The sequence below is a fragment of the Eptesicus fuscus genome, chromosome 13 (genome assembly GCF_027574615.1).
Source record: "Eptesicus fuscus isolate TK198812 chromosome 13, DD_ASM_mEF_20220401, whole genome shotgun sequence".
NCBI lineage: Eukaryota > Metazoa > Chordata > Mammalia > Chiroptera > Vespertilionidae > Eptesicus > Eptesicus fuscus.
In genome coordinates, this window is record NC_072485.1 from 59836149 (window position 1) to 59854097 (window position 17949).

Sequence of the window (17949 nt, forward strand, 5' to 3'; positions counted from 1 at the left end):
CTCAGCACCATCAGTGAGTACGAGCAGCGGCTGCTGGCCCTGATCATTCCTCAGGGCTTCTCCATCTCCCCCTGCTCCTGAGGGGCCGGCAGCCACTGCGAGCACCCACTGCCAGTGCTGGCCCTGCTTGCACCCACAGCCAGAGCTGGAGCCGCCGCTTGCACCCACTGCTGGTACCTGGCACCAATCCTGATCGCTCGGCGCTGTCAGTGCGTGCAAGTGGTGACTGCCGGCCCCAATCACCCTTGAGAGCTTCTTTGCCTCCCCCTGCTCCTGAGGGGCGATTGGGGCAGCAGCCGCTGCTTGCACCCACTGACAGGGCTGACCCCACCTGTACCAGCTGCTGGTGCCAGTTCCAATTGCTCTGTGCCATGAGTGGGTGTGAGAGGGGCCAGCGCTGTCAGCACGTGGGAGCAGCGGCTGCAAGCAGACAGCGGACCAGGGTCCACGGTGGGAGGGGCCTGGCAGGGGCACAAAGGATAGGCCAAGTCCCTCCCCTGTGCCCACCTTAGCCTCACAGCCCACAGTTCCTTTCAAGGTGCATGAATTAGTGCACTGGGCCCCTAGTTTTGTAATAATGAGTGCTTGACCTAACTGAAGTCAATGCTATAGAAAAATCCCATGTCTTGTGTTCAAAAGGTGCTTGAAGGAATGCAATAGTTTGCATATCTAAAACCAAATCTGTAGTACACATCACCAGGTTTGGGGGTAGAGGATTAAAGTTAAGAATGACTGGGAGTATGGCTTACCCTAGAAAGAAATATAAAGAAAAATGCTTGTGTTCTGAGACTCTTAAACTTTTCTTCTTGTACCTTTTATCCAAGAGCAGATGTTGCTCTTTTCATGTTCTGCTTTAAATGATTTGGTGCCTGCCCATCTGTCTCACGTCAGCTCCTCCCCTCCTCCCCCTTATCACTAGGTGCAACTGCAGTGACCTGTCTGGGCCTCAAGGGCACCAGGCTGACCCTTCACTCAAGCATTTGCCTGCTGCTCTCTCTGCCTGGGAGGTTTTCTGTCTCATCATTCAGGGCTCAGCCTGAGCATTTTCTCCATAAAATTGTTGTTGTTGTTTTAAACTTTCCCCAAACCAGCATGACTACTATCTTTTCGCTCAAATTTCTCTCCATCTTATTACACTGCTTACTATTTTTTATAGGACTTATCATTCATTGAAATTATCTCATTCATTTATTTGCTTGTTGTCTGAAGAGTTCATAGTAGGCTCTTAAACATGCTTGTTGAATAAATGAATATTGCAGTCATGTTTGGTCTCTTCATTGCTACACAGCGATAGGAGTTTGGGTTTTGAAGTCAGAACTGCATTTTAATCCCAGCCTTACTAATTACTAGCTTAGTAAACTCTGGGGCATTACCAAACCGCTGGGCTTTAGTTTCCTTGTTGGTAAAGTAGGAAATAATCCTAGCTACCTCACTGGGTTTTGTGAAGAGTAAACAAAATAAAGCATAAAACACTGATTAAAGCATCTGCTCCATAAGAAATGCTCAGTAAATAGTAGTGACAAAGTAGTGCTTCTCTCAAAGGACATTTGCATTTAAAAAGAGCTCAGGAAAAGATTAAATCTTACTGAAGAGATGCTTGCAATCAATGGGACACCTACCACTATTGTACTTTCTTTGGGCAGAAAATAGACCATATTAAGGAGGGAAGTTAACTAAACTAGCACCCTTCACATCACTCTTTGAAGATATTATTATCAATGTGAGAAGGCAAGAACTGTCTTTTGGAGGGTTAGATGGTTGAAACAGGAGTTCAGATGTTGCCAGAAGGTTACCTGACTGATGAGTAGTAGGCCTTATCCAGTAGCATTTCTTAGATGAATTTATCACAATCAAGTATTGGCCATGCAGACCCCGAAAATGTCAGTCTCCAGAGTTGATCACACTTAATGAGACTGCCTTCCAATGTCCAAACTTCAGCATATAATTCAAAGACCAATTTGTTGGATTAGAATAAGAATACAGCTTTCAAATGTCAAATATTCATATTAGCCTGAGCAGTCCATTGTCTCCCTCTAAGAAAAAAATAAAATCTGTGGAGGCCAAATTTTGACATAAAAATGTCTCTGTGAGCAAGAACTATCTTTGGGTCTCTGCTGTTACTGAATAATACATGCTATCAGTCATTAATGCATCCATCTGTTTTGCCAAATCCTTGGATGGTGCTGGAGGGGTGACATCAGATTTCCTATTGTAACCGTTGTTTTTCAATGTTTCCTCACCTTCCTACTGATCCTTTCCTTAGATATGTTAATATCATTTATCCTACAAGTGCTTGGGTCTTACTAATGCAGCCAGGTGAGAGATGGAAGAAACTTTTCACCCACTCAATACTGTAATAATTTTCTAGAATACATTTTCTAGAATCGCATTCTCAAAACATATTATTTTAAGATCTTATTATGCCTTAGTATATTTCATATTTACTCTTTGTGTCTATGAGTTCATACATTTGAAAATTGTCAATGACAATAGAAGTCATAAGGATTTCCAGATATTGGGACTGTTAAAATAATATTCCAATTTCCCCCTTTCAATAACATGGTTGGACTATAGTTCCCTACTTCCTTGAAGGGACAAGTGACCACTGGGCTTACTTTCCCTCTTCACAGCATCAGGTGGTGTTCCAAGTAGTAGAGACTTTATCAGTCTTGATCCCCAACCTCATGGAGCAGATCCCACTGTCTACACGTGATTGGCATGCCATGCGTGTGAGAAATACCCCTTAGTTGTCTTAAGCTGCTGAGCTTTTACAGTTATCTATTTATATACCATAACCCAGCCCATTCTCACTAATATAGACATGAAAATCTGAGTGTCCCTTGATGATATTTGGTTTTCCTTTAGATTGGAAGTATTCCAGATTCACTATCTATAGAATAAGATTGTGGGATCAGAAGATATCTAAGTTTCTTCCAAATTGTAAGTTGTATATCTATATTTGCTGATGATTTTCCTGAGCTCTGCCTTTAACTTCAAGGCCATTTTGATGAATCTGTGTTTTCATTCAGCAGCCTGTTCAGATGAGTTTTCAACACTTGAGTAATCTGATAGGGGATACTCCTTTAAGGAGATCTTTTGGAGAAAGAACTGTTTTTTTTAATAATATAAAGGAAGATTCCCAAAGTCTCTACTATGTTTACCAGAGATTTATTTCCTAAGGTTTTTGAGTTTATAAAAAACAGAGCTCAGTCAAACAACTGCTTTGTAGGAATTCGTTGGAGAAACTAAAAGCGATTTGTGGCCCTGAAAAGAGAAAAAAGAAATGTCTATCTAACTGCTGGAGCAATATTGAGGAGGGAAAACAATGGCTCATCGAGCTCATGTAGCAACACTGAAGTACTTTGGGAGGAAGAAAACATTCCCATGAGAAGCAAAATAACTTCTCTTAGGAATTACTGAAGAAAAATAATGTTTATACTAAGTGTACCAACACCAACCAATGGATTTTGTTCATGAGTGACAACTATACCAAGTAGAAATTATCACTCATCAAGCTTTACTAGGTTAGCCAAGCAAATGAGAGGAAGGGTGCCACTGTTGAATCATTTGTATTTCCTATTTCTTATGGGTTCATCTTAAAAACTTAATACATTCCTCACTCAGGGTAACATATGGAATGATAAAATTTCAAGTATTAATTCAAAACTATTTTTCTCTCTACTATCTCAGAATATAAAATACAACTGAGAACAAAATTAGAGCATAAGACATTGCCTTTCCTCCCCTAGGCTCAGACTTGCAGCCAAATGGAATTTTACCAAACTTTCTGAAATGAGTAACATTATGTGAACACTGTTCCCTTGGGAACTGTATGAAAATGAGATGTCTATCACAAAAGGTTCTACAAGAAAAACCCTAAAAGCTATGGGCATGTGTCTTAACCTAGAGACAAATGCAGAAAATTATGAACACCTAAGATTAGTTTAAACTAAAAAACTTGAATTTTCCCAATTATGATAATAAAAAAGATAAGATTGATTGAATGGAAATTATTGTTTCAACATTTATTGATTATATATGAGGTGCCAAGAACTGTGCTAGATACTTTCACATGAACTGTATCATTTGGTCAATAACTCTGTAAAGTGCAGATTAATTTACAGATGAATGGCTTACCTAAAGCCATATAACTAATAGGGCCTTTTATTCAAGAGGCATTTATTAAGGATCCACTACATGTCAGCACTTTTCCATGCACTAGAATGAAATATTAACATTTGGGGGTCCAAGGATGAGAATACAAATTGAGGCTCCCATACCATGCCTCAATATAGTCAGTCACACACTACATAACAATGTTTCAGTCAATGATGGACTGCATATACCACAGTGGTCCCATAAAATAATAATGGAAATGAAAAATTCCTATTGCACGTAGTGACATCATAGCTGTCCTAATGTCATAATGCAATGTATTACTCATAATACAATGGTGATGCTAGTGCAAACAAACTTACTGCACTTCCAGTCATATAAAAGTATAGCACATACAATTGTGTACAGTACATACTTGATAATGATAATAAATGACTGTGGTACTAGTTTATGTATTTACTATACTATATCTTTATTTTTTTTAGAATGTACTATTTCTACTTATTAAAAAAGCTTGCTGTAAAACTATGCCAGTTATGTCGGCAGTAGCCTCATACATCTTCTGTTTGCTGTCTCTTGATTGCATCATTTTCTCTTGTGCTTTATTTAATTCCATGTTGTTTTGTACAATTACATGCCTTATAGTCTTGTAGCATAAGAGCAATATGCTACACCATGTAGCCTAGGTGTGCAGTAGGCTGTATCATCTAGGTTTGTGTAAGTGCACTCTATGATGCTCCCACAACCGCCTAACAATAATTTCTCAGAACATACCCCAGTTGTTAAGTGGCGCAGGACTGTATGTAAAATTATAAACAGGGGTGTGCCAGGTCCAACTGTTATCGGCTCAGGAGAGCCAACTATATGCGCCTTTCCTAAATTCACATTCAATGACATTGCATTGGTAGCTTGAAATTGGCCATGGCAGGATCATTTACACCATCACAATAGCAAACACTGCAATCAAGTCATTGTTTTTTCAGAGAGCCTCTTGTTAAACAGCTACCAGAAACACACCACTGCTTGCAACAACCTGTTGAATAAAATGTGCTATATAACCTAACCTTACAAAATACACCTTCATAGCCTAGAAACTCAAGCTTGAATTTAGAATTGCCATATTCCTTGTTGTTCCACATTAAAATTTGGTAGGGAAGGGAGAACCAGTCCCTAGACTCTAGCCCCCATCCTGCAGCCCATGGTAACAACTATCTCTACTTCCCATCGCATTTCAAGTTTCATCCTGCAGTGGGAGGGAGATCGTGTGGGCACTCCAGACCATGCATCTCAGCAACATCTATCTATACAGCACACACATAGAGAGCTGTCCCGGACCACATCCTGGGATGAGCATGTACAGACCAGCAGGGCAGAGCAACCTGGAGGAAGGGAAGGGAAAACTCACAGGCCCTGGAAGTAGACACAAGTCTTTAAAAGTCAGAAATGTCAGGGTCTGGCTGGCAGAGCATTAACTAGAGTTGGGGGATGGCACAGGCTCTGGGTGGGTCCCTTGGTACCATATATATATATATATCACTATGGAGAGTGGTACAAATGGAAGAGGGCCAGAATAGAGCCTCCTAAAACACAGGTAGCCTCCATTTCCTGTTGTAAGAATGGGAATAAATACGGAAGGCCCGAAGCTTTCATGGAGGGAATGTTCTACTACAAGAAGGTATAACAGTTTAAATATTAAATATTTAAATACCTAAGATAAATTATTTTCAAGATTAAATTGGCTTATTACCACCCTTCTTTTCAGCCCAAGAAAAATAACATGAAGAATTACCATTTATTGACAGCTTATTATTTACTCAAAAATTACTAAGTTCTTAGAGACTGAATGACTAAAACTTTAGAACTTAGCTATTGATTTGAGTTAGCAAAATGAGTACTAATATTTATTTATCATAATAGTTTTTGTTATTAGAAAGACTCAAGACAGCTTCCTACTCAATGCATATCTAGCCAAATCCTTTTGCAAATTCTGGACTGGGCTCTCTCCTTGCTCATGGGTCCTGTCATCCTGGGTAATAAAAGCACTTTCATTATTACCTGGGAATTAAAAACACATGGGCACACAGAGCAGATTGTTCAGTGTCTACCAGCATACCACTGCATTATATATGCATAGTAAATACTTCAGTACAGGCCAAAAAATTATTAACAGTAATTAGCTTTGGGAAAAGGAATTTGAAAGAAGGAGAAAAGAGAAGTACATGTCATTTAATATCTTTCTATAATTTTCTTAATAATATGAGGGCTGTGGGATTATAGGCCATTTTGGTTTTCTTCTGTTTATTAAAATATATATATATAATTGTCTTTAGTATCATAAAAACACATTTTTGTGCTTACATGATATGAAATTTTTAAAACCTTTAGACAATTACCAAAATTTAATTTAAAAAATGCTGCTATCAACTGTTTGTTTGAGAAATATCCTTGGCAAATCCCGTTTTTCCTTCTTCAAAATAGGAAATGGTGTGAGCTGCGGGATCTTTCTATAGGTACTAGATTTCACTGAAGCTAATTAGTCCTGCCCTCTATAATAACTTGTTATTCCCAGGACAGCTCCCTGAGCACCAGCATATGCTAAAAATAATACAAGTCTGCTGCCACTGGAGTCACCAGACTCCAATGGCTTCATCCTCAAGAAACACCACTCGCCATCAAATCTCTGAGTGATGGACAAACCTAGAGAATACCCTGCTCAGTAAAATAAGTCAGACAAAGAAGGACAAATACTGTATGATTTCAGTTACATGTGGAATCTAAAAAATGAAATAAAACAAAACAGAAATAAACTCATAGATACAGACAACAAATTAATGGTTGCTAATGGCAAGGGGGTCAGGAGGGATAAGCAAAATAGGTGAAAGGGATTAAGAGGTACAAACTGCCAGTCATAAAATCAGTAATGTACATCATAGAAAACATAGTCAATAAAATCATAATAACTATGTGTGGTGACTGATGGTTACTAGAATTATCATAGTGATCACTTTGTGAGGTATATAAATATTTGATCACTATGTTGTATACATGAAACTAATATAATATTGTATGTCATAGCTATAATAATAAAAGCATAATATGCTAATTAGACTGAACAGCCAAACAATCTTTCAGATGTCATTCCAGATAAAGCCCCCGTGGCAGGGGCCGAGGCAGAGGCGGTTAGGGGTGATCAGGCAGACAGGCAAGTGGTTAGGGCAAGCAGGCAAGCAGGCAAGTGGTTAGGGCTGATCAGGCAGGCAAGCAGAGGGGTTAGAGGTGATAAGGCAGGCAGAGTGGTTAGGGGCAATCAGGCAGGCAGGCAGGCAAGTGGTTAGGGGCAATGAGGCAGGCAGGCGAAGTGGTTAGGGGTGCTCAGGCAGGCAGGTGAGTGGTTAGGAGCCAGCAGTCCTATGGGATCAGGCCTAAACCGGCAGTCGAACATCCCCCAAGGGGTCCCAGATTGCAAGAGGGTGCAGGCCGGGTTGAGGGACATTCCCCCCCCCCGCGCCCCATGCACAAATTTTGTGCACCAGGCCTCTAGTAATTAAATAATCCTACCTAATAATAGACAAATATGCAAATTGACCATAGCTCCGACACACCCACAAGCCACGCCCACCATCCAATCAGAGCGAGCATGCAAATTAACCCAAACCAAGATGGCTACAGCCACACAGAGCAAGGTTTCCTAGGTAACAGAGGAAGCCAAGCTTTCTGCCTGCCCTTGTCAGGCCTAAGCCTCCACTCAAGCTACAAAGTTTCAATTATAGAAGGTAAACAAATTCAAACAAATGGCAGCAGAATGGAGCTTGAGAGAGCAGGCCAGGGTTGCCGCCGGCAACAGGGGAAGCAAAGCTTTCCGCACACCCTGGCCGGGCCCACCCGCTTAAGGCAACAAAGTTTCAATTATAACCCCAACACAAATGGCTGCTGGCCTCGGAGAGAGCCCCAGGCTTGGCTCTGCTCCAGGCTACAAAGTTTCAATTGTAGAAGGAAAATAAATTCCAGATACCAGGGCCTCTGCTTGGGTTGCCAGGGGGCGTGGCCGGCCTGCAGACCACCACAGGCCCCTCTCTCAGGCCACCCCACGCCCCAAGGGAACCCCCACCTGATCCGGGACACCCTTCAGGGCAAACCAGCTGGCCCCCACCCCTGTACCAGGCCTCTATCCTATCTAATAAAAGAGTAATATACAGATTGATCATCACTGCAACACATAATATAGCTGCCCCCATGTGGTCAAAGATCCTGCCCCCATGTGGACACAAGATGGCCACCACAAGATGACCAGCAGGAGAGGGCAGTTGGGAGGCACCCGGCCTGTAAGGGAGGGCAGTTGAGAAGGACCAGGCCTGCAAGGGAGGGCAGTTGGAGGTGATCAACCCTGCAGGAGAGGGCAGTTAGGGGTGACCAGGCCAGCAGAGGAGGGAAGTTGGGGGCAAACAGGCTGGCAGCGGAGTGGTTAGGGAGTGATCAGGCTGGCAGGCAGAAGCGGTTAGGGGCAATCAGGAAGGCAGGCAGGCAAGCAGTTGGGAGCCAGCAGTCCTGGATTGTGAGAGGGATGTCCGACTGCCCTTGAGGGCTCCCATATTGGAGAGGGTACAGGCTGGGCTGAGGGACAACCCCCCTCCGTGCACGAATTTCGTGCACCGGGCCTCTAGTAATAATAATAAAATCTCTGAGTGAGATCCTGCTCCATGTCATAAAACCCTGCTATTCAGACATTACTGAAGAAGTCTTTTAAGCAATCCATCTTGGCAGCTTTCATTCATCTGTGCTCCCTGATAATGAGGGCATTGGTATATTTCTGTTTAAAATGAACACTGAGTGTCAACGTGTTTCTAATGTCTAATGCATTGGCTACAGTGAAGTTCAATTAGCTGACCTTCACATGGAATTAATTTTAAGAACAAACTTTTCTTAAATCTAAAAAAAAAAAAAGAAGAAGACAAAAAGAACACCTGGGCAAAGTTTGAACATTTCTTGCTCTGGTATCAATGCACCTTTGTCACCTTTTGTAGTTCATGAACCTCTATGGTCTCATTTTCTCCATCTGGATTTCAGAGTTAATAGTGTTTGTGACTTCCAGGATATTAGACTGAGAAGCCATATGTGAAAGCAAGCTGGAGACTGAAGGGTTAGCACAGGGGAGAGAGAACCTTCAGGGAAATGCTCCTTTTTTTTCAAACTTAAAGGTACTTCTCACACTCAAGGTTAGGAGTGTTTGTTTTGTTGTTTGTTTTCAATGTGGGGAGTTTTGTTGCTGTTAATTTTCACTCAAGGATATTTTTCCATTGATTTTTAGAGCGAGTGGAAGGGAAGGCGGAGAGAGACAAAGAGAGAAAGAAACCTCGAAGTGAAAGGGACACATTTAATTGGTTGCCTCTGGCACACGCCTGACCAGCGCTGGGGATTGAGCCTACAACTGAGGTATATGCCCTTGGCCGGAATCGAACCCAGGACGCTTCAGTCCGCAGGCCCACGCTCTATCCACTGAGCAAAACCAGCTAGGGCAATATGTACAGGTTTTTAAACTTTAACTATTGGCAGGTTTGTTTGTTGTTTGCTGTTTTTTTTTTCACTCGTCTTTTAGAAACCATGTACATGCAACACCTTTTTTTCAGCAACATTTTTAAAGCTTAAACAGAATTTACCAAATGTATTCCAATAATTGTTACTAATCACCAGGTGTGAAATAAAAATAGTTGAGTGTATTTTTATTGTATCCTCAGAAATTTTAAAATATAATTAACTGATTGCTACTGGCATGCCTGTAAACTCAGTTACCGTGGGTTTCAATGGCTGGGGGTGTTTACAAAAGCATCCCAAATCCACACACTGTCCTGCCCTGCATGGGAAACAAAACCTGCTGTTATTGTCACTGGGCACTGGGTGTCAGTAACTTGACCGGGACTTGGAGGAAGGAAGGAGAAGATGGAGGAGGGGACCCCATGAAGGGACACAATTTAAATATTGCTGTGAAAGGAGTTGTCAGGGCATCATCAAGGGAGGGGAAGAGGGGATGCTGCAGCCCTGGAAGGGGAGTTGTCCTGGACAGCCAACCATGAAGGAGGCCATGGAGAGTTGGGCTTTCTCTATGTCCAGCTCTTTCGTTCCTGAGTCTCCCAGCTGTGAATGCCCTTCAGGCAAGAAGCAACAAGTAGCAGGCTGATGCTGCTTCTGGTGGTGGTGAGAGGAAGGCCAACAGCTCTGTCCCCTCTTTCCTGGGTATTTGTTGCCACCTGCAGACTTCCTTTTAATGGAATCTGGACCCTGTTAGAAACTAGGACTTTAGCCTTGTCCACCAGCCCTCCCCCTGCACTGGGCACTTCCCATCTGAATGCCCAGCATGAGGCTCTGGGTCCCTGGCTCTCCGCCCATCCTGGCCTTTCCCTTTTGTTGCCCTAAGGGCTGTGTGTTGTGAATCAAGTCACTGGGCAACCAGGTGCCTTCAGAAAAGTCCTCTCTGGCAGCTACTGTTCATTCCAGCCAAAGCAGCAGAGAAAGCAGGGCATAGGGCTCAGGGAGACCCGTTCCCGCCTTGTACCAGCCCAGGACAACTGATCAAGCTCCCTCTAAAGGGGGTCATATGGAATATTCTATGGTGGCTGGGTAGATACCACCTCACCTCTTGCTCAGGTGAGAGCTGGTAGCTCCTCCCTATAAATGTGCATCTCAATGCCTTTTCTCCGAGCGAGTTTTGCAATAAGAGAGCTGTCTCTTGAACAGGTGGGACAGGAGTGACAGCTCCTTCACTTGCTGCTGCTGCTGGTGCTGGTGCTGGTGCGACAGGAGACAAGACAGGTGAGACCTGCGCCTCCTTCTGTCAAAAAAGGTTCTGAACTAAGGTAATGCTTTTCACTGAATCCTGGGGCTTTGTGGTTTCAGGCACTTGTAGTAGTGAAAGTATTTTTTTTTTCTTTCTAACTGCTTTCACTTTAGGCCATAAAAGCTCTTTTTTTTTTTTTCTTTTCTTCTTTAAAATTTCCAAGCTCCTCTCAGGAGTTGCTACACCTTCAGATTGTGACATCGCTCCTCATTTGCAAGCCTTAGCTGTGTCTGGGGGCAGGGCTGCGGTGGAGCTGCCAGGAGCAGAGAGAAAGGTTCCCAAGTACTAGCCCTACATCAGACATTGGAAACTGGGGGGCAGATCAATCCTGGAGGTGACGGGCACCAGCAGGCTCCCTCCTCAAAGAACATTTAGGAGACATTTTCTTTCGTTGATCTATTTTGCGTGGTTTGGCATCTAAAGCACATCTGAGAACAGGTATGATGGAGCTGAACTTGCCTATCTTTGAAGAGTCTGTGGATTCAGGTCTATGCGTTGCGGGTGGGGGGAACATCCGATTGGAAACCCAGGCGCATGGATCTCATGGCCACGTGGGGTGCAATGGGGATGGTCCAACAGGCATTTGGAATAGACTTGATTTTGGAATGCAGTGGATCTGATTACTTCTTGGCAGCTTCTCTTTCCTAATTAAGTTTGGCTTAGTCTAGCAGTCAAGTTACTTTGCAATCCCTAAGTTGATCCAGAAAGCATACAGAGGGGACAGAGAGAAGATTGTCTATAAAGCAGACTGGGTGGTAGGGGGTGGGGGAGGAGTGTTCTGGTTGGGAATGTTCCTCATTGAATAATTCACAACCCAACCCAAAGGAAGGTGACTGCATATTAAACCTTGGCCCTTTGTTAAGCCCCAAAAGCTAGATGTACCAAGTGTCTTTAGGAAGGATATTGTGCACCCTTTCAACTGTTTTGCTCCCTAAATATAGCTCAAGAAGAGCTATGACAGATATTTTGCATCAATTTTATTGAAATATAAATTTTCTCATAATGAATATATGTTCTGGTTCAGAGCTTTAGAAATCTTCTTAAGTCTAGCATCAATACTCTGCATTACATTGGTAAAGGGACACCTTGATCACTGGAGTTCCAATCTGAATGTGGCAATTCCATCAGAGGGAAGCTAAAGTTTTCCCTTTTATAATTTAGGAACAAGTGGGTGCATACAATTTGAGACTTTAAACAAAATAGCAAGCAGAATAGTGAACCTGGTGAGGATAATGAACTGGTTCTTTGAATGGCTTTATAGAATTTCTTATTCAGCTGAACATATATTCATAAATTAAGTAACTCAACCACTTATTAAATCAAGTTTAAAAAATAAAATAATATATAAGTTGAAGGGCCTTATGTAGCAAGTATAATTATTAGAGCGTGTATATATTCAAATTATATTAAAGTTCAGACACTGCTAATAAAATCCGGTCAACCTCAACCTTACCAAGTGGAAGTTAATTGAGTTTTATGATTAAAAGTTGAAATATAAAGGAAGAGCAATATTTTTAAGCCTTTATGGTGTAATGTCTAGGAAACAACTTTCGGTCTTCTCCCTCCAAGGATGAAATGTAGCATGGTGAGGTCAACTAACAACCAATAGTCTTGAGATTTTAGCTACTATTTTAACAGTACATTTTTGGTGAATTGAATTTATTGCCTGGAAAATTATTCAGCCATAGGTTCTCCATGATGTAGTACTAGGCAGTGGTCAAAAATTCCTATTTCCTCTGCTTTCAAGTCAGCTACTTCACCTATCCAAGCTCAAGATTGGTCTATAGCCCACTGGCATGGCTCAATGGTTGAGGGTCGACCTATGAACTAGGAGGTCACTATTCGATTCCTGATCAGGGCATATGCCCAGATTGCAGGCTCAATCCCCAGTGTGGGATGTGCAGGGGATAGCCCATCAATGATTCCTTCTCATCATTGATGTTTTATCTCTCTCTCCCTCTCCTTTCCTCTTTGAAATCAATAAAAACATGTTTTTAAAAGAGATTATCTATAAAATGGAAGTGATGGTACTGATCCCATAGGATTGTCAGGAAGATTAAATAAGGTTAACACATAGAAAGCACTATCAGAGTGGCCAGAACATAGTAAGTGCTGAATAAATGGTTTTATATATACACCTTATACATACACACCCCTACAATATGCATGTTTCTTGCATTTTGATCATTTTCTGATCCTACCACCTAGGAGCAGGAGGTCAAATACACAGGATCCTGCTAGTATGATAGCAGGTCTGATGGCTTACCTAAGGAAGAGAAGATGAATTTTAACTGATATTTTGTAACATGAGTTCCCTCTATTCTTGTCTTCCAATTAAAAAACAGTCAAGAAATAATTACTTTTCATTTTGGGTGATGAGTAATCTAGTAGATGAATCAGCCTTCTCAAGTGTATATTATTAGTCTCCTTCAATTTTAATTTTATGTATAGTTACTATGAAGTTTCTGCATCAACTTCCTGAGAATCCCGCCTGAAACCTATGATTCAAATTAGTTATAATTTGCATTCGAGAAATTTTTGCACTCTCTTTTATTAGAATTAGAAAATATTCACTTTATTTGTGCACAATGGGCTGGCCAACCTGTTTTGGGACACCCTCTTCCACTAACCAGCAGTGTGGGCTCGGACAAGTCACACCCAACATCTCTGAGCTTCCCTTTTCTTTGCACCCGAACCCAGTGATATCCCAGGTTGTTTCTCTCTGGTTCAAGAGTTCTAGTTCTAAGTTTATTTTTTATTTCATTTCTAATTTCAATGCATAAAATAATTTTCAGAGCCACTTTCTTGACTTTCCAAAAAGCGCTGGAGAAACCAGCTGACAAAATGTGAATTCATCAAATTTTTAAAAAGATAAAAAGACAGAAACCACACCCATAGCTGCAGCAAGATAATCTCTAAAACAAACTTGGTTGTGCCAAACAGAAGTTTCAAACAAACTTCCATAACTCTGAAGGGGAAAAATAGGGTAAGGGAGTGGGGAAGAAATACACACACACACACACACACACACACACACACACACACACATACACACACCAAGTAATAGGATGAAATTAAAAGAACTCTATCACATCAGATAGGAATCTCCACCAATCCAAGCTCTGATTCTTAGGCCAGGAAAAACTACTTCCTCCCCCTAAAACTAATGTGATACTTCATAAATTAAATTATAACTGTGAAGTAAGTAGAAATATATATATATATATATATATATATATATATATATATATATGAGTTATCTACTTTTTTCTATTTCTTTCCTCCAGAGAAACACAATAGTTTATCAAATATCTAAATGTCCATGATGCTTCAAATGGGCTCGCTTTTAACAAGTCAAGTGGACGAAATTGAAAAATAGATTTTAAAAAATTACACTCATATACAGCTTATAAATTTCCATAATTTGCTTTCAAATACTGATGATCCTTGACTTTTTTCTTTTTTAATGTTCTTCACATTTGCCCCAACAGACCTTTACATAAGCCAAGGAACATTAAAGAGGGAAACTGTTTCCCATTCGTTCCTCCGTGCTTTGGTTTGGATTGCGATGCACATCTGTCCTACAGCTGAGAAAGGGATTGTCAAGAGTAGAAATGACCCGCCAACTCCTTCATAGACACTCAAACAATTAACTTCAGCAACACCCATGTCTTTCCAGTTCTTCCACACTCTCATGTGCCTCAGGCAACCTCCCATCAGCCAAGTACAGATGGTGCAACCTCTCTTGAAATACCCTCCTAAGAATATGTACTGGTCAAGTGGGTTGGGGGGAGAGTCTCAGGTTCCCCTAATATCTGGAAAAAGTGCTTTTTCCTCTCCAGTTCAAACATGCTAGGTAGGAAGAGGAGAAAAAAAACAAAACAGGAGGAAATATAGAGACAGAAAGCTTGAAGTAGAAGTTTGGGTTATAATTAGTGTTTGTTGGTGCAGATGTCTGTAGGTGTGATCACTTCAACAATAACTGGGACATGGGCACAGTGCCATCTTTAAGTCCAGGAACAACGTTTATTATGGTGAAAAATGCACCCTTCAAATAATGTATCCATTAAGAATCAATGTATCTGATTTTAAGTTTTATAAAAATCCTTTTCAACCAAAACATTTTCAAACCTATTAATGACCACAGTACTGAAAATTAGTTGAATTTAGAATATAGATCAGCACACATGGAACTTGGATGATAAAAATAAATGAGTAAGATTTTTCTTAATAGTCTTACTCCTTTGAAGAGCTGAAGATGGCTTTTGTTATTACTTATATGCTAATACACCTTAACCTCTTTCTTTGCTGCTTATTTGGGTAATTGCAGTAGATTTCTTATTGGGTTGTAATGAAGATCCCATGAGTTAATATACATGAAACACTTAGAACAGTGAGTGGGATGAAAAGGCATTCAATAAAGTAAGCTTCTACTGTTGCTATTATTGTAACCTTAATATCAATATAATTAAAACAAATATTCTTATTTTAGAACCAAACGACTTGCCCATACGCAGTTACCACTATTCTTTAAAACTCACAAGGTAAAAAAATAAAATAAACTTCTAGATATTCTTTACTCTTCCTACATAGAAAGTACCAGTTTTCATATTTTTTCTGTACTAGAAATATTTCATCTATGGTATCTTGTAAACCAGTTTTGAAAAACACTTATAGACTGGAAAGGTGCAGAATCTAGATATCACATCTTATGAAAAATCGCCTGAAAAACTGAGTGGATTTAGAGAAGAGAGAGGATGAAGGGGGCATGATTATAGCCTACAATAACTGAACTAACAGGCTAGGACCAATATGTAAATGTATTTTTTTTAAGATTTTATTTTTCAATTACAGTTTACATTCAATATTATTTTGTATTTATTTCAAGTGTGTTGCACAGTGGTTAGACAATCAGATGCTTTGCAGAGTAGTCCCCCCAATATTTTAAATACCCACCTGGCACCATACATAGTTATTACAATATTATTGACTGTATTCCCTACGCTGTACTTTACACCTTCCTTGGTTATTTTGTACAGTGTACGTTAAAAATTAAATATGGTCTCAGGGTAAAGAAGATGTGCTTGAAAGCTACAAAGGTTTTTCCTCAAGTGTTGATATTTCAAGATACGTTTTTGCCTTTGGCTCTTGGCAAGTAATCTTAGCAAGTGATTAATCCATCAGTTTATAAATAGGTTAAGTACCAAAAAGAATACTCAGATAAACAAAATAGGAGATATGTAAATAATCTTTCTTTCTGCTATTTGGCCTCTGGGCTCTCCATCATGCCTGTGGATATTTATTTGCTGGGAAACCAGAATCTCCCCTTTGTCTGCTTTCCACTCACTGAAAAAGCATATTCTCGTACAAGAAGAAATCTTGGTATAACCATATGCCTGGTAACACATCCGTGTTTTCACATGGCTGTCCATGTGAACAATTGCCTTCTGCATTGCATTTCTTGATCATCATTAGTAGATTATTGTAATTGCTCTTTTTAAGCAAGCTCACCAAAGAATTGTTTTCTTATATAATCAGAAAACAAAGTCATTCTCTTTCATAAAATGGTTTTTAATAGAAGGGCCAAAGAGAAATTAATGAGGACAAACACTGAGGAACACTTTCAAATGTAACTTTGCAACGTGGCTCACACCTCTCCTCCCAGCTTTTCCTCTACACATCCACTCCCAGCATTCTCATTTATTCTTAACCTCATCACTACTAAAACTCCAAACAATTTCTCTAATTCCAGTGTTTTGACCTGCCTCCAATACTCTATACTCAGTATTATCTCCCTTGTCAATCTCCAGCCTGGAAGAAATATTTTAAATGTTCCATTTATAACAGAATAAAGGCCAAACTCCTGTGTGCCTAGTGCTTCTTGACCTGGTAACAACATACCTTTTAATTTCTTTTAACCTGTATTGTCTCTCATAGCCTTTGGCTCCCCCTAAAACTAAATATTTTCTGTTGTTCAAACTCAGAAAATCTTAGTTCCTTGGCTCATTCTGCCCCCTCTCCTTGGAATGACCTTTCACAAATGTTTCTGCTTGTGATCCAACCTATCTGTATCCAGAAAAGCTGGCAGACGGTGGTTTACATCCATAAGGAGTTTATTTTTTTCTTGTGTAAAAACAAGTCCAGACATGACTGTCCAGTACAGGGCATATGATTTCAGAGAACCATGGGGAGCCCAGGCTACTTTTAGATTTTAATCTTCTGCTTCTTGCCTCATGTTTGCAAAATGACTGCTCCATTGCCAACACCACATCAATATTCCAGGCAGGAAGAAGGGAAAAAACATCATGTGGCAGCTAAGTCTGCTTATTTTAAAATTGTCCTAAATTCAGCCACTTTCAGATATATTTCATTGGCCAGTATCATATCACACACTAACCTTGGCTACAAAGAGAAGTTGTGAACTATAGCAAATTACTAGTCACATGCTTATGCTAAAGAATAAGAGAGGAAAAGCCCCCGCTGGTTTGGTTCAGTGGATAGAGCGTCGGCCTGTGGACTGAAGGGTCCAAGGTTCGATTCCGGTCAAGGGCATGTATCTCGATTGCAGGCTCCTCTCTGGCCCCAGCCCTGGTTAGGGTTCGTGCAGGAGGCAACCAATGGATGTGTTTCTCTCACATCGATATTTCTTTCTGTCTTTCCCTCTCTCTTCCACTCTCTCTAAAAAAAAATCAATAGAAAAATATCCTCAGGTGAGGATTAAAAACAAAAAAAAAAGAATGAGGGAGGAAAAAAATAAGATGGAATCAACATGCATTCAGCAACATTGATCACAAAGCCTTTTCGGCTTACTCAAATTGCCATTTTCTCTAAGGAGGTGTCCTGGAGCCTCTCAGACAACTACTAGTATAAATGCCATTTGCGCCCAGACTTATTTTTTATTGACTTTCATAATTATCTTTCTTTTCCCCGAGGTCTAGAACTTCGTGATGATCTTTGTACCCTCTAGTGCAACAGGCACAAAGATAATCCTATCTAATAATAGA

General features: G+C 40.6%; 1 protein-coding gene across 6 annotated transcripts in view; it reads left to right on the top strand.

The window, feature by feature from the left end:
• Nucleotides 1-17949, top strand: part of BBOX1 (gamma-butyrobetaine hydroxylase 1) — a 98760-nt gene that overhangs the window by 27646 nt on the left and 53165 nt on the right. Inside the window, exons 1-2 of one of the 6 annotated variants that reach the window (XM_028156710.2) lie at nucleotides 10947-10964; nucleotides 11109-11383. The exons of 1 other annotated variant lie outside the window; for it this stretch is intronic. The gene's annotated coding sequence lies outside the window, so the exon portion shown is untranslated. Of the gene's footprint in view, nucleotides 1-2897; nucleotides 2941-10624; nucleotides 10965-11108; nucleotides 11384-17949 lie in introns of those variants that run through there. 4 more of the 6 variants (XM_054724575.1, XM_028156711.2, XM_028156713.2 and 1 more) reach the window with 4 other exon arrangements.